This window comes from Serinus canaria, chromosome 6, assembly GCF_022539315.1.
Source record: "Serinus canaria isolate serCan28SL12 chromosome 6, serCan2020, whole genome shotgun sequence".
In the NCBI taxonomy this organism is placed as follows: domain Eukaryota; kingdom Metazoa; phylum Chordata; class Aves; order Passeriformes; family Fringillidae; genus Serinus; species Serinus canaria.
In genome coordinates this window covers 3030889-3056747 of record NC_066320.1, presented here as the reverse complement: position 1 = coordinate 3056747, position 25859 = coordinate 3030889, and the positions used below count along the sequence as shown (strand labels likewise).

Sequence of the window (25859 nt, the reverse complement as noted above, 5' to 3'; positions counted from 1 at the left end):
ACTTGATCTTAAACTACAGCACAGACTGCCAGTGCTTTCACTGCAGCAGCTCTTTTCCCTTAATGTGCCAAGAAAAGTCACTGGTGCTTCACAGGGGACACAGGGTGAGATCATCTCCATGAAGCCACCAGGGCTACCTTAGGAGGGACCACCACAGCCAAGGGACAAGCTCTACCAACAGGAGAGGGCACACAGAGTCAGCTGGCTGGTTTCAGAGCTGCTGCTGACAGCACTGATGATTTGTGTCTTTACAACAACACTTCTGAAGCCACCAGCTGGTAGCAGCTTACCAGCTATCAACAGCAGCAAGATGGAGAGCAAATCCATGAGCTATCAATGGCACTACCCAGAAAGTCTGTGAATATTCGTGGCACTAAAACACAAATGAATTTTTAATTTATTTATTTTTTTACTATGAAAGAAAACCCCAAAGCATAACAAGTAACCCCAAAGCTTTACAAACGTTAGTACACCAAAACAACAAACCCAAAAATGACCAGAAGAACTGTTTCACTCCATTTTTCTCGACCAGTGCATTTGTACTTCTTATTTTCCTCTCCTTAAGGAGACCACCATCCAGTTCACTGTATGGAGCAAGCAGCACCACATTGATGCCTCAGGTTTAGCTTTTATACTTTTCACATTTTGTACTGCTTCAGTGTGTGGGTCTGAGCTTCACATCAGGGGATGGTGAGCTCTGTGCACAGAGCAGGGAGACAAAACAATTCCTGCTCCAGCTGGGGACCAAGGACAAATGAGCCAAATCTCAGCCCCAAGAGCACAAACCCCGTGGGCTGGAGAGAGAAAAACAAGGATGGGACTGGATGGGCTAAAGCTGGGATGGGACAATGAACTCAAAGATGCAAATGGAGCAGAACTGATCAAAGTGACAGACCCAGTGACTGGGTGTGCATTTTGTGCCCATTTTGGGTCATCTTGGGTGCAGCCCTGGTTGGGCTCTTGTGCTGCCCAAGGTGGATCCATGGAGGAGATCCTTCTAATAAATCCCTAAATCCCTGCTTTATCCTTTAGCTCTGTCTGGCCTCTGCTCTAGCTCAGCCTTCTCAAGGCATCACCACAGTGGAGTAGAAGTCACACACACACAACACAAGGCAGACTTCATTCAAACAGCTGACACATACTTCAGACTGCAGTTTTCCAAAACTTTTTCTCCTTTTTTTTTTTTTTCTTTTTAAGCCCAGCTTGGAAACAACCAGCAAAGGCTCCAGTAGGAATTAAACCAACTGTTACAATCCATGTGGCATGCACACCTGACACACAGGTGTCTACAGCTGGAGCCACACTGCCAGCGTGGACCACAGGCACACCAGTGATCCACATGAAGTGTGGGGAACTGAACTCTCAAACCAGCAACCCATTTCTGTCCCAAATAAAACAGTGACAAGCCCTGCCAGAGCACCCACCTGTGTCTGCTGGGCACAGGCAGCACAGTGGAAGAGGGTCAGCTCCCAGCAGGCTCTAAAAGTCAAAATGTAATGAGCAAGCCTGTCTTGAACTGACTAACAGAGCAGAGTCATCTGGATTTATTAAGAATATTTCTTCAGAGCAATCCCAAAATGCAATGGATGCATGCTTGGGCTATGCTACAGATCAGGCAAGCTCTCAGGTTACACCTGCAGCTGTTTCCTCAGCTGTCATCAGCCAACTGGGAATTTCTCACCCACAGCAGAGGCTGCCCTTGCCCTGCTGGCCAGGTCCCCCCCCCACACTCCTGACCTCAGCATCTCCAAAACACAGTTCATGGCACCACATACAGCACATCCCTGCTAACAGCAGCACATCAGGCACTCCTCCATCATCATCATCATCTTTCCAGAGAAAAAGAAGGAAGCTAAATCCTACTCTTTATAACTGTAGGACTGCAGAAGAATTACAGGGTTAAAGTGAAAAGTTGTGTCAAAGCCTACCAGTTGGGGCTTTGACACAAAATCTGAGTGAAGCATGCCTCTGCTAGTGACCAGCTTAAAGAGTAACATATTTAAGAGCTGCATGAGGGAAACAAAATGCATTTCTGGGAGAGAAAGAAGAAATGGCTCAGCTGTAGTTCTCAGGAGCAAACTCACAGGTTCTCAGGAAACTCAGAAGCAGATTCACACCACCAGATTTGGCAGCAGAAAGTGAATACAAGAGATGAGGATCAAAACTGAATGCCAAATGGAATTTTCAGTTATAAATCCCAGGTTTTGTAATCTGTTCCTGTATGACCCTGAGATACTCCCTTGACCCTTAGCATACCTCATGTTTCAGGATTTTTGAATGCATCACCAAAAGGTGCCAGCCCCATGCCCTTACCCTGAGCACATGGGCAGCAATGGGGCCCAGAACCCATCCTCTGGGAGCAGGCAATGGAGCACCAGTGAGCCACATCAGCATTCCTCCTCCACTGGCACACCTGCACATTGCTCAGCCAGGGAAAACCTCCCTTTCCCAGTTGTTATTCATGATAAGTTTTCCCTCTTCCCAGATACCACCTGGATTTTAACATTTTACAACTGCAAGTCAAATTTACCAGGCGAAGGAGAGCAATGCCTGCTCCCACTGTCCCAAGTTTGCAGTCCAGTCCAGTGTCTCTCACCCCAGTACTGAGCTCTGTGTGCTCCTGGCAGGCTTCCCTAACATCCACCCTCTGCAAGTATCCTTGTTCCCTGCCATTTCATCACTCCTTGCTCTTTATCACAATCTAGGGAAACTTCCACAGCCATTTCCTTACAGCACCAAGGCCAGGAAAAACATTTTACTGAACTGTGCAACCTTCAGCAGCTTCTTGGCTCACAGTTCACAAGAAAAGTTATCACTGGCTCATACAAAAATCTCTAATGCAGTTAAAGTATTTCTGGCAGAGAAACAATAAAAAAGTAAAGTGTTTCAAATGCCTGGCTAAATCTGCTACAATAGATGAGAAAGGGCTTTCTAAGCAAGTTTATCCATGAGATCACCTCTCTGTGGTGTACAGAAAGAGCTTGATTAATCACAAAACTATTTGCAAGGACTTGCCAAAAAGAGAGGAATAACAGGACAGACCCTGCAGAACAGACCCTGCAGAACAGCTCCCCAACACAGGGAACACACACACTCCTCATCCTTCTGCAGGAGGAGCTGCTCAGGACTGAACTCTGAATTGAAAACTTTGGTTTTTTTCCTATTTAAAGGAACTAATGATGCAAACTGGCTGTGTCCTTTCTCAAGTGCTGCTTTATTCACTACAGCCCTCTGTTTGCACAGCATTTAAATACTGATTCAGCTCTTTCTAATGAAAGATTTCATGTAGAAAAGAACCAACAGAGGTAATTCAGGTACACAGTGAGTGATTTATCCACCTACCTCCACACAAGCAGGATTTTTCCTCCAGTCAATAAACTTTATTCCTCCTTGGGAAGGATTTGACACAGACATCAAGCACAAATAGATTGTCCAGCTCAAAGTGGGAAGCACACAGGTCAAAACAAACTCTCAGCTCCAAATCACCATTTTTATTTCTTTTGTAACCCCTACAAAATTGGCTTCCCTTTTATACTAAGGGTGAGTTCCCAGTGCTACCAGCTCTTGCAGGATTTCCCCAAATTCCTCATATCCCCACTGCCAGGACACCCATTTCAGTCAAACCCTCCAGCATCTCAGTTCTACTGCCAAAAGAGCAGAGTCTATAACTTCTGGTATTCAATAGCCTTAAAGTATCAAAGTGTAGATGAGTCATCAGGGAAAGATTAAAAGGAACTGGGTTTTTAATACTGCCAGTAAAGGGAGAAAAAAAAAAGGTGGTTTGTGGAAGAGACAACTCAAAGTCTTCAAATATGAGTCTCTCTTGGAGAGCTCTGCCCTCAGATGGATGGTGTCAGTTTGATGCATCAGGGCATGAGAGATCAGTGCAACCCTAAACTTTGTGTCTTCAAGAAGTTATTTTCCAAATCTGCCTGGGAATTGTTTAAGCATTACACAGGCTGAAAAAAAGAATAAATCAAGCCTAACTATTGGAAACACAAGTAATTCATCTGGCAAGCTGAGAGCAGAGACAACGGGCCATGAATAATTCAAGAGGGGTAAGATCCAAAATATTCCTTTTGGTCTATTACCTGCAGCCTGGAGTGGTGATAAAACACTTGATTAAATTGGAGAGCAAAAGCTGTTCAGCACAATTACTGGATAAATATTTCAGAGCAATTTTTCTGTTAAATATTTGGAATCCCCCTGCCAGCCTGCATTCCACCCAAGGACACGAGGGGAGGGTTTCCACAGGAACTCAGGGGGCCTTTCCAAAAGACAAAAGTCTCAGAGGGTGAGGGATGAGCATTCAGGCTCACAGAAATCCAGCTCAAATCACTTTGCAAGCTAATTCTTTAGGTGTAGCTTCAGACATTTGTTGAGAAAAACCTCGAGAATTCTACTTGTGGAAGTAGGTGCTGCTTTAGGAAAGCATCCTCCTCCTCCTCCTCCCCCCCTGCCCTGTTTTAGCTGCTGAATAAAATCAGAGCTAAGGAAAGAGATCTCACAGACCATTGAACCTGCATTTGCCCACTCACTTCACCTCCTCACTGAGCTGTGCAGCCTTTCCAGGGAGCACAACAGAACTGCCACCTGATAATGCTCAGGTGAAGCACTGAAACCAGTGATGATCTCTGTTATTTCCATGCAATTTGCTGCACAGAGTGACTGGGAACAGAGTTCTCCAAGCAACTTGAAATTCTAGGGGGAAAAAAAATACTCTGAATTGCCATTTGAACTCTAAGGGAGGGATTCCTCAGCACCCAGAGGGGAAAAGAGCAAACCCTGTGCAAAGCAAGGCAGAACCTGGGGAGGGGATCAGCAGGTGAGATGTGATCATGGCATTATCAAGGCTTTGGGGATTTTCCCCAAAAAAAGCTCTGTACCTGTGAGGAACATTACAGCAACCCTCAGCCTGCACTGGGAAAGGGAGGGGAATATGGCCACTAAAGCTAATTTTGGCTCTGACAAAAAGGAACTTTCACATTCTAATTATTTCTTCATCCCATCTTTTTTCCCCAACCTAAATAAATGTATCCCTATGTTGGGATACATCTGGAAAAAGGAAAAACACCCAACCCCCCCCACAAGCTTGGGGACCTTCAAAGGCATGAATGACCATGATAAAAAGGAAAACACAGGAAGGGATAAAGCTCCAGTGCAGGAGTTCAGGAGCAGCAATTGGTGCTTGGGCCAAGGAGGAGTTCTCAGAGATGAAACACTCAAAAGCAGGAAGGTAAATTCTATCCACTTTTAGCTAAAGAAAAAATAAATGTTACTGAATTTTATCAAGCCTCCTTCCCTATTCTTTCTATCTGGGTTTAGCAATAGCACAACAAAAAGCAGTTTGGGGAAGTGTGACTTCAAATCCAGGCCATTTCAAGGACACTGAGCTTCAGTAAGTCAAGGCACCAGGCAGGAAAACTCATTAGGACCAGTCAGCTTTAAATACATTCACCATTTCTAGGTTATTTTCCTGCAATGCCACTCACATCCAGCAATAGGGTTTGCCTGTACTGAGGAACATCCACCCAGCTCCCACAATCCCAACTCCCAGTTTATCTCTGAAAACACACAGCCTGTCAATTGCCGTGTATTTCACATACTTCCTGATTTATTTAAACCAAAGAGAATTGTAAAGAAGACATTTTTATGACTTATTCTAATTGAAGTTGAAATATAAATCTCCAAGTCAAATGTAGCTACCATAAGGGTACTTGATAGATCAATACTTTAAACACATTATTCATAGCATTTAGCTTCAGAAATGTAAAGCTCCTGCTAACCAGCTATTTAATAATAAACAGACATAAAAATTCAGTAATGAGGGCAAAAACCCCCACAACCAGGTACTTTTGAAGCTTCCAGAAGAAATCTGGAATGAGGGTCCTTGAGGGTGCCTTCCAAATCAGAATATTCTGTGAAATACCAGAGAGCTGATGTCTGACTTCCATGGAAGTGAAAAAGAAGCAAAAACTATTTATGTTTATTTTTTATCAAGAAAATAACTGATAAAGAGATAACATGCATAAAACAAACAGATCTTTAGGCACCCTTATCACAAAATATTCAGAGCCTGACTGTGGATTTTGACAGTCAATATTTTCCATTTGGCTTTACCTGCCTTGGGATAAAAAAAAGAAAATAAAATGAATGCCCATCCCTGGTTTTATTTCTGGGCATGGACAAAGCCAGGCCCTGGGGAGATCTCTGGGGAATTTCCAGCAGTGCTGTCAGCTCTGGGGGAGCACCAGGAGCCTGTGCCAGCTCAGCAGCCCTGCTCACCCAGCCCATGCTGACCCAGGGCACCCAAACAACCCAAATTTTCCCCAGCCTGGCACTGAACTGGCACATCCCTTAGAAGAGATGAGGCTGCTGTCAAGAGATGCCACTTGAGAAGCTTCTCTGCAGGCACAGTGGTCAGTGGGTCTGGACATCAGTGAGGGAGATGCACAAGCTGTTAACAAGGAAGATTTGGGCCTTCTTTTGTAAAAATTACTTATTTAATAACAATTCTAGAGACTGAACCTTGTGGGGTTTTTTCATCTCAGCACATAGCAGCTTCAGAGATGCACAAATTCTTCAATTCCACCCGCAGGCAGACGTGTTCAGCCCCACCTATGAACAAGCTGAAATTCCTAGGGGTTTTTAGGTTTTTTTTTATTTTAAAGCACGGGAGCCTTGCATTGTGGAAAATTAATCCAGCTGCCCTACTGCAGGGCAATGAGAAGAACAAGATTGGCTTGGTCTCCCCCAAAGGCTCAGAGCACTGTACATGAACAGCCTGGGTGTGTTCCCTGCTGGCACACTGTGCCCTTGTAGCTGAAGTGAAAAGCAGAGCAGTACCTTGGCTTTGCCTTCCCTGCCCCTTGAACAGCAGGGCTGCAGGAGGAGGGGAGTGCTGTGGCATTAATTTTGGGTCCTTTTACCCATAAAATAGGGAAGCATTTCCTGAACCAAGCTGGCTCTCAACAGGTTCATTTTAGAGAACACTGCTTGCCACAAGGAACAGCAAGGCATGTCAGCATCAGAGCCAGACTCCCCCTGCAGCTGCCTCCACCCCAAATCCTGCTTTTAGCCCATCCTGCTCCCAGGTTAAGAAACCAGCAACTCCTCCAGGGTGTGGAGAAAGCACAGTGCTTTGCTAATGCTGCTGTGGGCAGCACTGGCCTCGTGTGGCAACGCTTTGTGCCCTTTCCAAACGTTCCAGTCCAAAACCTCAGACTCTGCAACCCCACCAAACTCTGCCTCTGGGAACTGCCCCTCCTTTGGCACCTTTATTACCACACCTGGTATGTCAGCATCATTTTGATCTTGACTTGCTCAGGTCTCACACAACCCCCAGTCCTTCACCCAAGACACCCTGGAGCTCTGTGAGATAAGCAAGTTTGACACAGAATCTTGCCCAACACTGCAGCCAAGGAAGCCATTCCTTCCAAGCCAAGGAATCAAGCCTCACCTCCCCTCTTGGGGCTGCATTTTGAACAGGACTGAGCTCTGGCACTGCTGCATCCCCCCCGAGTCTCTGTTGCCAGCACATTCCCCAGGGGCTCCAGCAGGCACCATCCATCTCCCAGTGCTGAAGTGTTTGCACAGCAAAAAAGTGTTTGCACTCTCCCTCCAAGGCAGCTTTAGGGAGGAAGCTGCCCTGGAGCAGAGGATGCTAACAAAAGCAGATTAGGTAAATCACAAGGTGCTGTTGCTACAAAAATGTCCCTTAATTTACTGTTTTAATTAAGGAGACCCCAGACCAAGCTGCCAGTGGCAGGGCCTGCCTCCCAACCCCTGCCCTGATGTCCTCTGCTTTACTCAAGCTCATTCACTTTTTTTCCCCTGCAGGCTGCTATCAGCTAGATAAGGGAATGAATACAATGTGCTGCCACACAGCTGCTGGTTTTCCAGCTTGCAGCTGAAAGATGAGAAATACTCTACCATCCCTGTGCAGTTTGGGGTTGACAATTTCTTTCTGAGCAGAAATTAAGGCTAACCCTGGTGGAACTTACCCTAATTGAGCACCATACCACTGGCAGATCTTTGTTTGCATCCATCCTTGCTCTCCTGTGAGAGCCACCAAACTGGTGGTTGAAGCCTTTAAACTACAATTTAATACAACTAGGAAAAAAATCAAACCTTCAAATACTGCATTAAAGGTTTAGGAGTGTTCTCCTTGAAGGGAAAGCTCCTCATGTGAAGCTTCTAATTCACTTCCATAAAAGAGCAGCAGCTTTTAACTTCCAGGTGGGAATTGCCACAAGGCTGGGTCAGAGCTTTGTTTCCTCATTGTTTAGAGAAGACCAATAAATTGCAAAAACCCAATTCAGTAAAAGCTCCACTATTAATTCAGGGGGTGGAGGGGTTACACTCACCCTAGAGACCAGGCAATACATCAGCACATAAGACACAGACAAAAAAGTTTATCTTTTTCTCATAAACCCCAATATCACTTTGTAATAAACCCAGGCTGTCAGCCAAATTCTTCTTTCCTCAGAAACCTGCACACATTTTCTATGAATATCTTAAATTTTCTAATTTAAGCCCTCCCTTAGGCAGGAGAAGGCTTCCCAACACTGCAATGAGCAAAGGAAAATTAAATCCCTCCTAGGCACTGCAGCAGCAGAAAGCAACACCTTGAGCTTGCTTTGCCCTCCAAGTTTATGGGTAAAAGGACCCACAATTAATGCCACAGCACTCCCCTCCTCCTGCAGCCCTGCTGTTCAAAGGGCAGGGAAGGCAAAGCCCCTCTGCTTCACAGGCAAGCCAAGGAACTGCTCTGCTTTTCACTTCAGCTACAAGGGCACACTGTGCCAGCAGGGAACACACCTCAAACTGAGGCACAGCTCAGAGTAACTGCAGTGAGTGTCATCCTTTGAAACCCACTGTGAAAAATGTGTATTTTATGATTGGCTTTTTGCAAATATTCAAATGAATATTATATGTGTTGTGTTAGAAAGTGGTGCTGTATTAATTCTCTTAAGTAGTGTGTTAAATATAGCTTTAGGTTATAACAAAATGTTAAAATAGAAACTGTGCTATGGAAGATACTTTTTTTAAAGAAGGACTTGCACTGAGATAGCAGCCACAGGGCACCCAAATCTTTCAGAGAAAGAGAATTTATTGCTCTGTTATCAGAAGAAATGAACTTCTTCCTGCCTCCTCTGGCCTGAAGACACCATTAGGATTCAGAGGAAGAAGCTGACACTGCCCAGACAGAATCCTGGGTTTGAATGGAATTGATGCACCATGGATGAGGTGTATGAATATACAACAGGCTGTTGCTTTTAAGGGTTAATCCTCTGTTAATGTGGGGCCTTTTTCAGGCTTATTTTGCCCAGAAAGAGGCACCTGGACTGTCTGTAACTCTTTGTTTTTATTGTCTCATATTGTCCTAATCCCAATTGTCCAAATTATTATTACTCTAATTATACTCCTAATTTTATAACCATTTTATTAGTATTAAAATTTTAAATTTTAGAAAACAAGTGACTGGCATTTTTCACACCCAGAGCAGAGATCTGGTGCTGAAACCATTTGTAGCCACCACCACACACCAAAGCAGCACAAGTCTGCACAGTCATTGCTGGACCCCAAGCATTCTCCCCTAAATGTCACCCAATGAACCCTTCAGTGCTGTTCAATTTCCACAGGGGACTTCCACTCTTAACAGGACAGGTGCCCCCAGCTGCTCTTAGATGGCAGATTTCTGGAAGAATGGTGTTTAAAGGTCTCAAATTCACACAAATAAATGAAGAACACTCTCAGGATGCCTCCACAGGGCTTGCAGGACAAGCCAAGGACTTGTTTCTTCTGCCTCATTTCCCCTCTCAGGTCACACACCATTAAAGCCAAAGAAGGTAAGAAATGTTGATAAACTTCAACCTGGAAACACCACTGGAAACAAATACAAAGCTCTGGCCAGCAGCTTTTCCCTACAGCTCCAGTACCAGAGCCAGTGGAAAACCACACAGATATTGATGGGAACCCTCCAGAGCTGAGTGTGAGCATAGCTGGGCTTGGCAGAGTCACCAAGACCTGGGCTGGTATTCAAAACACCCAGAAACTGAGAAACACACAGAGAAACCCATCTGAAGTCTCAGTATATTCTGTACAAGGTAGACTGAAAACAGTCTCACACTAATTCTGACACTTCTAAAGTAATTACTTGGTACAGATGCTGTAATTTGCTATCTGCAGGTGATACTGGTTCATTCCTACCACCTCTCTGACACTCAGACCTGTGTTTCACGCAATCTTAAATCACATACAATCATAATTCATCTGCAGAGAACAGGGCTGAAATCCAGCTCAGCAGAGAGAAAAATAATCTCTGCTGCACATCATCAATAATGCACAGCCAACAGAAAGAGCCATGTTAACATACAGATGGGCAATAATCTAATTAACAGTGACCTTTTTTCTCTTCCACTGCCTATAGGTCAAAACGTTTGAGTCACTTTGAAAGGAGAGATAATGTCAAAAATGGCTGTTTGGGGAAATCCCTACATCTAATAATGGCTTTAACGAGCCCATTCGTTCTGACTCCACTGAAGAACGCTTGATGGTTGCTATGAATACAAACGAAGGGATTCCCAGTTAATGTGCACGGCACAGGGAAGCAAATCCTCATCATTAAACAGCTCCCTCCTCTCTCCCTGCTCCACAGCCCCCAAGACAATTAATGCTCCGGGGCAGGAGCTGCAATGGAATTGCTTCTGAATTCACTGATCAAACCAAACACGCTGCCACCATCTGCTCCAGCCTCCTTATCCCATTTGCAAACCCCTTCTTTAAGAAAGGAAAGAGACTTGCTAGCAGCAGGGTCTCTGCTACGAACTCTGCTACTCACAGAATCACAGAATCTCTGGGCTGGGCTGGAAGAGACCTCCAAGATCACTGAGTCCAACCCAGCCCCAACACCTCAACTAAACCCTGGCACCCAGTGCCACATCCAGTCTGTTTTTAAACACATCCAGGGATGGTGACTCCACCACCTCCCCAGGCAGGCCATTCCAGAACTTTATCACCCTTTCTGTAAAAAACTTATTCCTAATATCCAACCTGTATTTCCCTTGGTGCAGCTTGAGGCTGTCTCCTTTGCTGCCTGGAGAAAGAGCCCAACCCCACCTGAGCACAGCCACATTTCAGGGAGTTGACTGAGAGTGATGAGGTCACCCCCGAGTCTCCTTTTCCCCAGGCTGAGCACCCCCAGCTCCCTCAGTGGTTCCTCACAGGGTTTGTGTTCCCAGCCCCTCTCCAGCCCCGTTGCCCTCTCTGGACACTCCAGTATCTCCACGCCTCCTGCTCGGGCAGTGCAATCCCCTCTGCCAGCATTATTCCAGCAGTGCTTTGGAGACCAAGGGCATCCCCAGAACCCGACAGGGAATTCAGCCCTGCTTTGCGCTGGCACAGCCACAACCCTGGCACAGGAGCCTGAAGGTTATGGGGGGGAGGAGGAGGAGGAGGAGGAGGAGGAAGGTTAGCAGCAGTGGGAGCCGGGAAGCGGGAGACTGCCCCGCTGGGTGATGATTGTGAAAAATGCCTATTTTATGATTGCTTTTTTGCAAATATTCAAATTAATATTGTATGTGTTGTGTTAGAAAGTTATGCTGTATTAATTGTCTGAAGTAGTGTGTAAAATATAGTCTTAGGTTATAACAAAATGTTAAAATAGAAAGTATGCTATGGAAGATACTTTTTTTCAAGAAAGGAATGAGGTACTTGCACCAGAGAGCAGCCACAGGACACCCAAATCTTTCAGAGAAAGAGATTTTATTGCTCCATTATCAGAAGAAACGAACTTCTTCCTGCCTTGCTCAGCCCTGAAGACTCAGCCAGGATTCAGAGGAAGAAGCTGACACTGCCCAGACAGAATCCTGTGTTTGAATGGAATTTGTGCACCATGGATGAGGTGTATGAATATACAACAGGCTGTTGCTTTTCAGGGTTAATCCTTAAATCCTTAAGGGTTAACGTGGGGCCTTTTTCGGGCTTATTTTGCCCAGAAAAGGTACCTGGACTGTCTGTAACTCTTTGTTCCTATTGTCTCATATTGTCCTAATCCTAACTGTCCAAATTATTATTACTCTAATTATATTGCTATATTTTTTAAAACCATTTTATTACTATTAAACTTTTAAAATCTTAAAATCCAAGCGATTGGCGTTTTCCACACGACGGCCCTCCCCTGTGCGAGCGGCAGGAGGCTGAGCACGGAATCCCCGCTCCCCCGGCCGCGCAGAGCCCCGAGAGCTTTGGCAATGCGGGCACAGCGCATCTCCAGCCCCGGGCTGGCTCTCCCAGATGGGGAATCACTGCTGCTGCTGCTGCTGCAGGAACTCCCTCCCAGCCCGGCATCTCCGCAGTGTCCCTGCCCCTCTCCCAGCCGGGCTTCCCCGGTGTAGTGAAAGGAGAACCTCTCATCCCCGAGCTGCGCTCGCAGCCACCGCAGCGCGGAGGGAGCGCCGGACGAGAACCGAGCACGACGGAGAATTTTTGTCATCCACCCCCCCGGCTCTCAGCAGAGCACGGCATGCCACACCAGCAGATGTATTAATAGATCCTCACGCTCCCAACTCATCCATCTTCTGTTTGGAAATTCGCTCCCGGAAAGAATTACATCGCTGGAAGAGCAAATCCACAGAACAGCAGGAAATGAGTAAATAGAAGAGAGTGTTGACAAAGCACAACTCACCCACCCAAAAAGATGCAGAAACTCCTCACACAAAAGTGGTTTCCATGTTTATGTGGTATAGATGGACTTAAAAAAATTACCCCGAAATTATTAACCCTTCAAGATCCCCTGCATTCACTTGTCTCGCTAAACAAATAAATTCCTCCCTGTGAAGGAGATGAATTTCCTTATGTACACGGCACAGAGAGCATCAACAGCGAGTTACTCCTGCAGAAATCATCCTGCTCCTTCTGCTGTAGCGACTGCTGCAGAATGGAATCCCTGTGATGTTTTAATTCCTTCTTTTTAGTCCGGAGTACCTGTCAATGGACATCATCTACCCCCCTGTGGTGGTTAAGCACTGGAACCAATTACAGAGACCACATTAAAGACCCAACACGGGATTTCCCCCCACCCCATTCCAACAGATATCTTGTCCTTGAAAAAGCGAAAATAGGCTTGAGAAATAAGAGTGGTTTTAACTACATTCAGAAATTGGGATGGGTGGGCAGAGCACTTCAGTTCTGAAACACAAACAGGGATCTTATCTAGAAAAATAAAACTTCGACACCACAACCTTTATATTAAACAAAAAGCTCCTGGGGATTTTTCTCTCTTTTTGTGCTCCCTCAGAAGCCCACTTACCCACAGGAGGTTTAACCAAGCATTACCATTCCTACAGATGCTGCTCCATTGGACACAAAGGAGTGCCTGAGACCTGGGGAATTCCTCGGGCAGAGCATGGCAATGCCACAGGATCCCATCAGCTGCTGTCTTCCTGAGGAGCACCAAACTGCCCTCTGCAAGTCACTCATTCTCTATTTGTGCTTTATATTTATATTTAGGTCTCTGTTTCAGCTAAGTGCAGACAGCAGACCTCCACAGCAGGTAAGAGTTCATGTTTCACAGCAACATTTCCACAAACACAAAACTGGGAAGTCGAGGTGTCCCAGCCCTGCACACAAATCCGCTCTGGACACTTTCTGAAGCATGTGAACATTCTCATTCTCCCACCAAATGGCTCCATTTCTGATGCTCAGAGGAACCTGCCATCCTGCCCAAGCTGGCAGTTCCACCACACCTGGTACCTAAATTACACACTGAATTTTTAGGACTGAAACTTTTATTGCAGGCATTTGAGAGCTCACACTCAAACCACAGAGCTCAGCATTTCTCAAGCAGTTACAGGGAAGGAAAATGAGAGTGCAACTTCTCCCCCTGTTGCAGCCACAGCCCAGTGTTACAGGAAGGGGAAGGGTGAAATCAGGTTTAAATGAAGGTCAACATTTGGACTGGGAGTTATTTCAATAACTCATCTGGAAAATCAGCCTTCAGCTGCAGCCAGAACACAAAAGTGTATTTCCCAATTTAAACTTGGTTGTTTAGTGGACACAGGCAGTGTATTTACCCAATATCCTGCTATATGCTTCATTTTAGGAACACCCAGGGAGAATGGTGGGACACTGATAAATGAGTAAAACTGATAAATGGGTAAATGGCAGCCACATTTTGGATACCACATGCACAAAAAATTGCTTGGGAGGCAGCAAAGAAGTAGAAGACTTCTAATCATTCTTCCCAAGAAATAACGTGTCCCTTCAGTGAAAAAATCATGTTCACAGCATCAATGAGCAAGAAAAATGCACATGCTCCACGATGAGACCATTTCTGTCTTTAAATCAGAGCAAAAGCAAACACGCTCCTGCCATTGCTTTTCCTCAAGGCTCTGCTACATGATTTCCCTACAGACAGCAGCTCCCAGGCTGGGGGAGCACATTTCCATCTGTGCCAGGGGGGTACAAAGAGCATCCAAGGAGAGGGAAAAAAGCACGGATTTGACTCCAAAGGTCAGCAAACCTCCCCAAGTGACACTGCACATTAAAAACCTCCCTGAGCAACACCAGATATGGACATGGGAATCCCCCAGCTTGGCTTACAAGCTGTTCTCAGTGCTCTGGCACGTTCAGCACCGAGCTTGGGAGCACGTAAAGAGCATGGAGAGACTGTGTGTGCTCACAGTTTCAGTCCCACCTGGAGAGCAGTTTGCTTTGGGGTTACAGAGGTGGCAGGGCTTGGAAGAGAAGGCAGAAATCAACTGATCTGCAAGCCTGGAGCAACCAGCAATCCAAAGGTGTTATTGAAGCTCTCACTTCAGTCCCAGCTGGCTGCCTACAAATGAGAACACAGCCCCTCTGCTGAGTGGGACAAATGGAGTGGGAGAAGCGAGAGATTGCCACACCTCGGGATGTGGTGGTGTTGTGGGTCCCAGCATGAGGTGAGAGATGAGAATCTGACTCCAGGTTTCTTAGAAGGCTGATTGATTATTTTATGGTATTATATTAGAAGAAATGCCACACTAAAACTACACTAAAGAAAGAGGAAGAATACAGACAGGAGGCTGGAAAAGAATGATAATAAAAACTTGTGACAGACTCAGAGTCCAACACAGTTGATGGTGATTGGTCATTAATTAAAAACAATTCACATGACACCAATCAAAGATACACCTGTTGGTAAGAAACCTCCAGATCACATTCCAAGCAATCAGATAATTATTGCTTATATTTCTTTTCTGAGGCTTCTCAGGAGAAAAATCCTGGCCAAGGGATTTATCATAAAATATCATGGTGACATCGGGACACAACGTTCTGGTTTTCAGCTGGGTGAGAAAGGGAAACATGAGCCCCAGCCTCTTGTGACATCTAATGAAATGCTATCTTCCTCTTTTTTCTTTTCAGGATTGCCTCTGAGGCAGAAATTCACTTAGAGAAGCACCTGCTTTTGCAGCTTCTAATTTCAATATTCATTTAGAAAATTGGTGTCAGCACTGAACAACCTGAACCCCACCTGTGGTGTTTGTGGGCCCCCAGGACGAGGTGAGAGATGAGAATCTGACTCCAAGTTCTCAGAAGGCTGATTTATTATTTTATGATATTATATTAAAGAATGCTATACTAATCTATACTAAAGAAAGAGAAAGGAGGCAACAGAAGGTTTAACAAGAATGACAATAAAAGTTCAGGACTGAGTCCTCAGAGTCTGACACAGCTGATGCTGACTGGTCATTAATTAAAAACAACTCACATGGAGCCAATCAAACATTCACCTGTTGGTAAACCACATTCCAAACAGCAAACACAGGAGCAGCAATCAGATCATTTTTCTTTTCATTCCTCTCTGAAGATTCTCAGCTTCCCAGGAGAAAACCCTGGGCAAAGAGGATTTTTCAGAAAATCTCATGGTGACACCCACCAGCTCAGCAAAGGCACAGCCCCAGCCCCTGCAGCACAACACTTCATTAACCTCAGAGAGCTCACTCCTTATCCCCAGAGGTGTTTCCAACAGTTTGCCTGGCACAAAACACTGGATTTCCTATCCATGCTCAGGGACAGGGAAAAGCCCACATTCATTATGTGCAGCCCTCACCACTCCTGCTGTCAATGCCTCTGTTAACAATTTACATCCCCCCCAGTTTGGGACTTGGTTTTGTCCCCAAGTTACAGATTTTCAGGAAGGACATACAGGTGGGATGGAAAAAGAGAGATCCCAGGACACCTTCCCTAGGTAATGAATTTTAAGGCTCTGCTGCTCCTTCTCACCCCAGTGGGAGGAGGTCAGTGCTGTCCAGCAGCCGTGGGGAAAAAAGGATTTTCCTTTGCAGAGCACAGCTGAACTGACAGAGCCACCAGAGAAAGATTTCAATCACAACAGAGGACTAAAAAAGCACCCCAACCAACCCATGCATTAGAGATCTTGTATGGTTCTGCTCAGCTCCAAGCTTTGAGACATTTTCTCTTTGTTCTCACCTCTTGTGACTTTATATCCATCCCACAACTTCCCTGTTTGCTGTACCAGAAACTTCAAGTTCTTTATTATAGAAAGAATATCTTTATTATATTATTTATATTAAATCTTTATGCTATCTTATATCTTTATTATATTTATTGTTATATATAGAGCAGCCTCAGAATTTCTTTCACTCCCTGAATTAACCTCAATTCCCTTAAGGGGCATGAAAGCAGTACTTCTAATATTAAAGATTCTTTTTTTCCATAATAAAATATGGAGGTAGACATACATGACAATGAAGGCTGTGATGAGAAAGTCCCATGGAATTTCACCAATGCCTTTCCATGGTGTTTGAGACTCTGGACCTGCCTAAACAGGGACAGTCCCACTGTCATGACAGCCAGGGCTCGTCTCCAGCAAAACCAGGCTTCAGGTATTGAAGTAATGAAAGTTTCCTGAGTCATTTCACACATCAGAGGTCATTTCAGCTTCTCCAGAAAAGCATCAGAAGTGCAACACAAACACTTGCATGGGAAGGGGCAGAGGGGATGCAGGTTTTTATTTGCATTATACTCAGAGCCACCTCCAGGGCTTCCTTCACCTGAGTGTGTTTTGGAGTGCCAGCTGCTTGTTCTGAGCACTGAGGAGCAGGAGGAATTCCATCACCCTCCTGGGCAAGTGCAGCTCCTCCAGCCACAACAACCTCTCCTTCTCTTAATGCCAGTAAAACTCACCAGTCTGTTCCAAAAAAACAAGTCCAGGGTTTTTTCTGTCTTGAAAACAATTCCCAGAGAGGTATTTGGTCAAAGGTGGAGTAAGCAGGGCAGCAGGACCAAGGTGACCACAGCACATCTCTGAGGACTGCAGAGCTGCTCACATCTCCTCAGATAGTGACTCTGCTGCCTGAGGAGCTGCCACTATTCCTTCAATCAAACCCAAACCTACTGCAGCTCTCAGGGGAAATCTTCTTGGCTAGGCAGGGCATGAAAAAAACCCAAGGAACAAGCTGCTTTTTTTAAGAGAGTTCTTTCCAGCATCTTTTTACTATGGTTTTTAAATGGAATAGCAAAAAAAACCCCCAAAATATTTCAATCAATAGCTGTGAAAAGGAACACAACATTCTGCAACACAGCTACAAAGCAAGGATTCCTTTGGAAATAGTTACAGGAGATTTCTATTTGCAAATCTCCACGTGGCAGAGCATTCCAGGCCATGAGACACCCTTGTTAGTGAAGCTGTGAGCTCAGTTAACTCAAGACAACATCACCATAAAGCCTGATTGAACATTTTTTATATCCATCATTAGGGAGCCTATCTATATCCAAGTGTCTTCTGCAGGAAGCTCTCCAATTTGACTTCCCAACGTGTGTGAAAGTCAATCCAGAGGCACTTCACACAAATTAATGCCAGCTGCTAAAAGATCTCAGCCTGGGAGAGAAGATTTATTTAACCTGGAGAAAACCAGGAGAGCTGGAGAGGGACTGGGGACAGGGGATGGAGGGACAGGACACAGGGAATGGCTCCCACTGGCAGAGGGCAGGGATGGATGGGAGATTGGGAATTGGGAATTCTACATTGTGAGGGTGCCCAGAGCAGCTGGGGCTGCCCCTGGATCCCTGGCAGTGCCCAAGGCCAGGCTGGAATGAGCTGCTCTTGTCCACACCATATCACCTTCATCCTTCCCACTGCTGCACTGGAATCCTCTTGGAGCTATTCCCAGGACCTTTTACTGCTGGGATCACCCCCATGTACTTTGAGACAGGCACACAGAACACACAGCAGTGCCCAGGCAATGGGGTTTGAGGTATTTATAAAGCACTTTATGTAGAAAGGGAAACACAGGAACACACCCTGAATTATCCTGGTGTGGGTTTGCAGACAATTTTAGCAGCATATTTGACTAACACTGTGCATTCACATATCTCAAGGGATGACTTTCAGAAAATCAGGTTCTCTCCTCATACATTTATGTAGGGCAGCTTCACAACATATGTTATCATATCATTATTTGGCTACAACACAGCCAAAATCTCCAGTTCTCCTAGCAAGATCTTGATTTTATGGTTTTTCCAGCTGGTACAGGAATGTCAGCTTGCTGCAGAAAAGGTAAAGCAGCACCTTCCACTCCTTCTATGAGCACAAAGGAAATACTCAACAGGGACAGCATAAAAGGGATTCCTGTGTCATTCCAGCTCCTCATTACCCCCATTCCCACAAACTGGGCAGTGAGACCTGAGACAGCAGCAGCCCAGTGCAGTCCCAGCTCTTTCCTCCTTTCTAAGGCTTTTAATGAGGCTGCCTGAGCAAGAGGAAAACTCCTGAGGGTGAAGTGACCTCTGCAAGCCCTGGGGCAACGGTCCTGACTTTGGTGCAGATGCCCTTCAACACCTTCCCAGTGATTTTCTTATTGAAACACACAGAAAACAGGAACACCCACACACTGCATGACTGTGCCCTGAAGCCAAAGGGTTTTAGATTGCTCAGCTTATTTGAATATTATTTTTTGGGGGGGAGGCAGTGTCTAATTATGCAGCTAAACCTGCCAGCAAGGATCTGGCTGCTATTTCATTTCCACCAGTTATGCAGAAAAGGTCTCTGAAAGGACACTGGGAATTAGTTTGTGGCAATAGGTTATGACAAACTTGCTGATGAATTTGAAGAGTGCCTGACTGCATTTTCAGCTGCTCCAGGCACTCCCTGCCTTCAGGCTCAGCCCAAGGTGGCAAGAGCAGGTGAACAACAATCTCTGGTGAACTTGTTTGCCTGATTTAATAATACCTGTGATGATTTAATAACACCTGTGATATCCAGCAGATCCACAATCTTTTATGTTTGGGACAGGAAACAGCAGCAGAAGGGCAAGGGTTATTCCCTTGGGCTGTACTCTCAACTTCCTCCCATCAGCCATGGAATATCCACAGCTCCACACACCCAGAGTGTCTGCATCACAGCCAGGGGACTGGAAAACATCCTGGACCCTGCACTCTGCTCCTGCTCCATCACTGGGGGAGCAAAAGCTCTTCCCCTGATCCCTCCAACAGCCCCACACCAGGGCAGGGTCAGCAATTGTGGTTTTCTTCTCATCAGGGCTCAGAAAGCCATCCAAGCCCTCCCCATGGGATATTCCTTGGCTCCCTGGGGTGCAGCTCAAAACAGAAAGCCAAGATGGAAACTGCCTAGGACCAATCCCATCAGAGGGCATTCCCAGCTCCCAGAGTGACTCACCCATCCCTCTGAAGCTCAGAAAAGCCAGCCACAGTCCAAGACAGGCTCCTGTAAGGTCAAAGATAGCACAGGCCAAATTCTGATGCTGGGCAGCTGCCTGCCCAGGCTAAGAGCAATTTTTCTTTTAACACACTTAATTAGATCTCCTAATGCAGGCACCTCTTCCCCCTGCAAGGGCTCACACGGAGCTGTTTGCATCCCCTCCTTCCAAGCCAGAAGACATTTCTGCTGAGACTGCTTTTTAAAGAGAATTTCAATTCTACACAATAAGCACAAGTAGCAAATAACACTGAGGAGTAGCAGCATATGGCAAAACACTCAGGTGGCACTCAGCCCATCAGCTTTGTCTCTGAGCTAAGCAGCTCTTGCATCTCCTCTCACCATAACCAGGATGGATGGTGAGACCCACTGCATTCCCAGGCAGCAATAGTGCCATCCTCACCTGCCAGGGCTTCAAGGAGGAGGGCTGGGCCATGCTTCAACCACTGCAGCAGGAACCTCATGTCTGAGCTGGGAGAAATATTCCTGTCTCTGATTTGATTTCTCTGTATTTGGGAAAATAAACTGCATGCAAAAAAAAAAAAAACCCAGAAAAATCAGATTTGGACACAGCTTTAGCATTGCCTTTTGCACTTGGAGCTCTGGAGGGTTGCCTTTGCTGTGGAGGTCTTGCTGCTTTAAGACAGAAATAGAAAAGAAAGGCCTGGTTATGCATTTTCTTCAATAAATAATGCAGAAAGCCCACACACTCCTGTGAAGGGAGATTCAAACCTGGGTCAGCTCAGAAAATGCCCCACCTAGCACAGACCCACTACAGAAAGAGCTCTCAGCCACACCTGCTTTGCACATCAGAGTCCCAGCTAGCCCTGATTTTACTCCCTCATCATTGCTATCAACACTGATAATTAATGGCATGCAAAAGGAACTCACAGTGCAAATCACTATGGAAAGAGAACAGCCCAAGTTTTGGGAAGCAGAGCTCATCAATCCTGCTGCTAGCAGGACTGACTGCAGCCTGGCTTTTACTACACCCAGTTCTGCATCCTGATGCCTAAAAGAAACCCTTGCCCACTAATAAATCCACAGGGAATTCTAAATCCTGGCAGCAGGAAGAGAAGGCAGATGTTTATTTTTTCCAGGGGCAGGGGGACAGGACACCTCTGAAGGGCTCCTGAGCTGGGGACACCCAGAGCTGCAGCTGCTTCACATTTGCTGCTCCACGGCCCAGGGGAGACAGGGGATTACTGCAGGATGTTTTCATCAGCTGGAATTAGGCAGTGCCAGCATTTCCCAGCTCCAACACATGAAATAAATAGCCTGACCTCTGCTCCCTCACACGCTGAAGGGCGAGCACAGCCGTGCTGGCATCGCTGCCCTCCCTGCAGCCAGCATGGAAGGGGCACCACTAACATCCCTGCTAACAGAGCTATCCCTGCTAACAGGAAAGGCTCTTTAGGAGCAAAGAAAGGCCATAAAACTGCTGGAGCAGTCCACTGAGGCATCTGCTTTTCACTGACCACTTCTTCTTTATTAACTACACATTGAACACCGAGCATTTCCTGCGCCAGCATCCGGAGGAGAGCGGCCAAAGCTGAGCAGGCAGAGCTCCAGCAGCACAACTTCAGGGAGCAGGGACTCCTTGAGAGCTTTCCTCAAGCCACACAGAGCCAAGAATGAAACACACAAAGCCCAGCCATGCAGCAGGTATGGCACAGAGCTGCAGAGCTCCCCCAACAGCACTGGGGGAAGTAAAAATGGTTTGAGGAGAGGCAAAGAGGACTGCAGGGTTTTTGTCAGGTCACTGAGAGCACAGCAAAGCAGCAGATTCTGTTTGCTTCACCAACTGGATCATTCAGGGATGCCTTTTTAACAGGAGTCAAACTTTTTCAGAAGTAATGCTCATTTCTTCCCAATTTCATGGCAGAATCCCCAAGTCCCCACTTTTTCTTTTGAACAGCTCTTTGGAGCCTCAGCTGTTCTTGCTGGCAGCTTAGAGTGGAAAACATTACAGAAAAACAATACATGATCAAAAATAAAATTTGCTAAACCCCACCATTTCTAGGGCAACACCATGAAAAACAAGTCACCTCCCTTTTCCCTCTCAAATCCCAGCAGTTTCAGAACTCCATTTCAGGCAGCTTTGGTACCTCAATTGATCTGCATTTTTCAGCACAACAAAGTTGTTTTGGAATAACTCAGGCACCCAAGATCCTGCTAATTACTCTTCCCCCCCACATACACACAGAGAAAAAGAGACTCTTCTTGGCTCTCAGGAGTGCCAGATCACATCTAGATTTGTCCCCAGGAGGATTCTTCCAGTGAACTCTGATTTCAAAGCAGCAGAGATGAAACAGCAAGATGCAGCAGAGAAAACCCAGCTGAGATCCCAGCTGGGCACTGCAGCACCCATCCCACTCTCTGTGCTCCCCAGGAGACAAAAGCAGCCAAAGCACAGCCTGGGGGTGATGCAAGCAGCTGCTGATGTGCATGGGAAGCCCTGGATGCAGGAAAGTTGTTGCAGCCTTTTCACTGCAGGTTCTCAAGGGCTTCCCTACCTCCAGCTCTGCAAGCAGGAGATGAAGCCACTGATAATCTGCAAAACCCTGCAGAGGAACTGAGGGCATGAAAGCCTCCATTTGCCACACCAGACCTTGAACAGAGCTTCAGCTCACAGTTCCCCAGCATCCCACAGCTCAGCTCAGGGCTCTGGGGGGGCCATTTATGGTTCCACTCACCCCATGGAACCAAACCCTCTGGGGAGGTTGCAGGTCTGTCCCATTGATTTATTTTTTGTACCTATACAAACAAAGTAAGTTTGTAGACAACATGCTGGCTCCAAAAGACTTCTTTTGATACCTCTGTCCCAGCAGTGCTGTGGGCACAGACTCAGGGCAGTGACTGTCCCCTGGGCTGGCCCTGCTCAGGGACCTCCAGGGCTGTGTCCAGTTCTGGTCCCCAATCCAGGAAGGACCTGGAGAGCCTGGAGCGTGTCCAGGGAAGGGGCTGAAGCCCCAGGAGGGGCTGAGGGAGCTGGGAAAGGGGCTGAGCCTGGAGCAAAGGAGGCTCAGGGGGGACCTTGTGGCTCTGCACAACTCCCTGCCAGGAGGGGACAGCCAGGGGGGGTCGGGCTGTGCTCCCAGGGAACAGGGACAGGACAAGGGGAAAGGGGCTCAGGCTGGGCCAGGGGAGGCTCAGCTTGGACAGCAGCAGGAATTTCTGCATGGAAAGGGTGCTCAGGCCTTGGCAGGGGCTGCCCAGGGAGCTTTGCAGTGCCCATCCCTGGAGGTGTCCCAGGAAGGTCTCGAGGTGGCACTCAGTGCTCTGGGCTGGGCACAAGGTGGGCACAGCTTGGGCTGGATGATCCTGAAGGTCTTTCCCAACCTCAGTGACCCTATAAAAACATTTGGGTTCCTACAGCATTTTGCAATAATATTTTTCTTTTAAACAGCTGCAGACTTTTTTTTTTTTTTCCATGGGGGTAGAACATTAAATGCTTATTTTAGAACACACAACACTAAATCCTCTGCTGTGCATTCAGCAGCACCACAGAATTGGAATTTTGTGTCCACAGCTGCTGCAGCAAGCACAGAGCACCTACTACAGCATGGCACTCCCAGAATCATGGTGAGCCTGACACTCCTGCCAGCACAGTGCATTATTCATCAGATCTTTTTATAGACAAACCCCCCACAACCAAAATCCCTGGCTCCAGACACTCCTCCCTGGATCTTCTGCTGAAGCATTTCGAGCCAAGTTTTACAGAATTAGGAAGCTTAGCTAAAAGCACCTGTTAGGTGCAGCACTGTGTAAGAGGGCAAAAGGCACAAGAAAGCACAGTAAAAATCACACAAAAATCAGTAAAAGCACCAAGAAAGCAGTTGAAGAGATGGAGCAAGCCCTCTAGACATGCACCAAAGCACACACAGGTGAGCAATCAGTCCCCCAACACTCTTCTAGAACATTCTGCACACATCTAAAGGTGTACAGGCTCCCAGGCACAACCCCTCTGCAAAGCCTGGAACTTTCCATTGATTCCACCCAGCAATAAACATTGCCTGGCAATATCAGTATTGCTCCTCTTCTCATCCCCACCCTTTGCCTGCAGGAAGAAGACAAGCCTCCAAAGGATAGCAGGTCTCCCATGTCAGCCAGAATATCAGCTCTCAGCTCTGAAATATAACCATAACCAGGTCATCACAATCACCTGAGCAAAAACACTTCCCAGCAGGTGGACTGGGCAAAGCTCAAGGAATGCAAAAAGCTTTTCCCACCCTTTTATCCTGTGCATGGAAGGCCAGTGGGATTTCACCATCCTGTCAGGTCACAAAGCTGATAAATAAGCCATGTTTGGAGAAACTTCCCATGCACACCCAACTGGAAAAAGAGGTGAACAAAATTCCTCTCTCTCTAGGAGAGGAGATAAAGTCACTCACCTTGGTCACACATCAGGAATAAATGTTCCCTGCTCTTTGGGAAAGGCTGTTCAAGCCCTCACCACCTCCCTCGACATCCCAAGCTTTTCCCAGCTTATTATTTAAACCTGAACTGGGAATACAACCACACAGAGGGGAGGAATAAGCAACAAAAGCAGCAGAGAGCAGTGCTTGAGAAAGCTGCCACCCCTCCTGCACACACAGCAGGTCAGCAAATCCACAAGATAAACACTCCCAAAAATGCTCTGTAATCAGGGAAGCAGGACAGAAGGAGTGGTTACAGCCTGAACAAGGAGTGGCAGTCATGTCAAGTTTTATCCTCTTTCCCTGCCTGGGTCAGGGTTGAAAGCACTGAGATGGTATTTCCTGCTCAGACTCAGATGTTTATTAGTCCTTATCCATGTCACAGTCTCACAAACCCTGAGTTCTACAGCACTTCCCTCTAACAAACTAAAAATGGAGCCCCATCTCTCTGTCTACAAGGCCTTTTAAGGATAAACTGTCCAATTGGGAAATGAAACCTAAATTATTTTTGCTTTTAACCCAATAACCAACCACCCATGGCCAGCAGTGTGGACTTTTTTATCCAATTCCACAAAACCACCCAAACCCATGGAGAAGAAGGTGAAGAAGATGAAGAAGAAGGAGCAGCCTCTGCCCTAAAACCTCCATCTTGTTTATATCTATTACTGTATTCTAAACCCTTAAACTCTGAGTTTCCCACCCTGAGATATCACACCCTCCTATCCAAACTCCACACCCACAATCCCAGTTCTCTCATTCCATTCTGGAAGCTTCTCCACAGCCTCAGGTCAAACACAGTGTTCCCCTGGGGCTCAGTGCCTGGCAGCACAGAATTTATTTAAATATAATTTATTTCTAGCACAGAAAGCCTGAAATTCTCAGCAGCCAGGGTCCCAACACAGGCACAACAGGTACAGCACCCAGAGTTAAAGGATCTCTGGATTAAGGCATTTGCCAAGCAGCCACAAAAAATAAAAAACTGAAGAGATGATGGACTTCCAGCTGAGAAGAAGGGGCAGAGGGTGAGGGCTGCTCCCAAATCACCCAGGTCTCCTCTACACTGATGACCCAAAGCCAAACTCATGCCAGGCTGCTGAGCTCAGATGCTTCACCACAGGGCCCTTCAAAGCTCAGAGCTGCCAAGCAAAGAAACAACAACAACAACAACAAGGATGCAGTCACACCAGGAAACAACAAAAGGATGCAATCACTCAGTTATTTCTACATGTTCCCAGAAATATCCCAACATGGTGCATCCCACACAGATTGCAGTGCAGCCAGTGGAAGGTGCAGCTCCAGGGGAATTCAAAGTCTCCACTTTGAGTCCTCCTTTAAAGACCAGAGATATTTACTGCTGATACCAAAACAACATTAAGGTACCAACTCCCCTCTCAAGCAACACTCAGGATCTTTCATCACTTCAAATTAGGGTGGTGCTGCATGACTGACTCTGACTTTTGAGATATTGGAATTCATGGCAGCTTGTACAGAGTCCTACCAGAAATACTGACCATGTTTCTCTCCTTAGAACCTTTTCCTCAGCAGAAGCATTTCTGTAAATTCAGGACTGGCAGGAAACCAGAAGCTTCTCTGCTCTTCAGTACTGACAGGAGCTGTGTTGGTCTCAACAACAACCAGGGTTTATTCCCTGCACTGTCTCCAAAAACCTGGCTGCAGGGATGTTTCTGTTCCATTTAGGCAAAAAGGAGGATTTTTCAGTA

The 25859-nt window shown here is 46.3% G+C and overlaps 1 protein-coding gene and 1 long non-coding RNA gene across 3 annotated transcripts in view; both read right to left on the bottom strand.

The window, feature by feature from the left end:
- The window catches only part of MCU (mitochondrial calcium uniporter), an 84638-nt gene that overhangs the window by 28856 nt on the left and 29923 nt on the right, over positions 1 to 25859 (bottom strand). The gene's annotated exons all lie outside the window — the stretch shown is intronic.
- Positions 11921 to 24420, bottom strand: LOC127059783 (uncharacterized). The gene is made up of 4 exons (XR_007777934.1): positions 24115 to 24420; positions 20124 to 20245; positions 19682 to 19729; positions 11921 to 12617 (listed from the first exon to the last, which is right to left on the bottom strand). It is a non-coding gene; the product is annotated as an uncharacterized LOC127059783 (long non-coding RNA).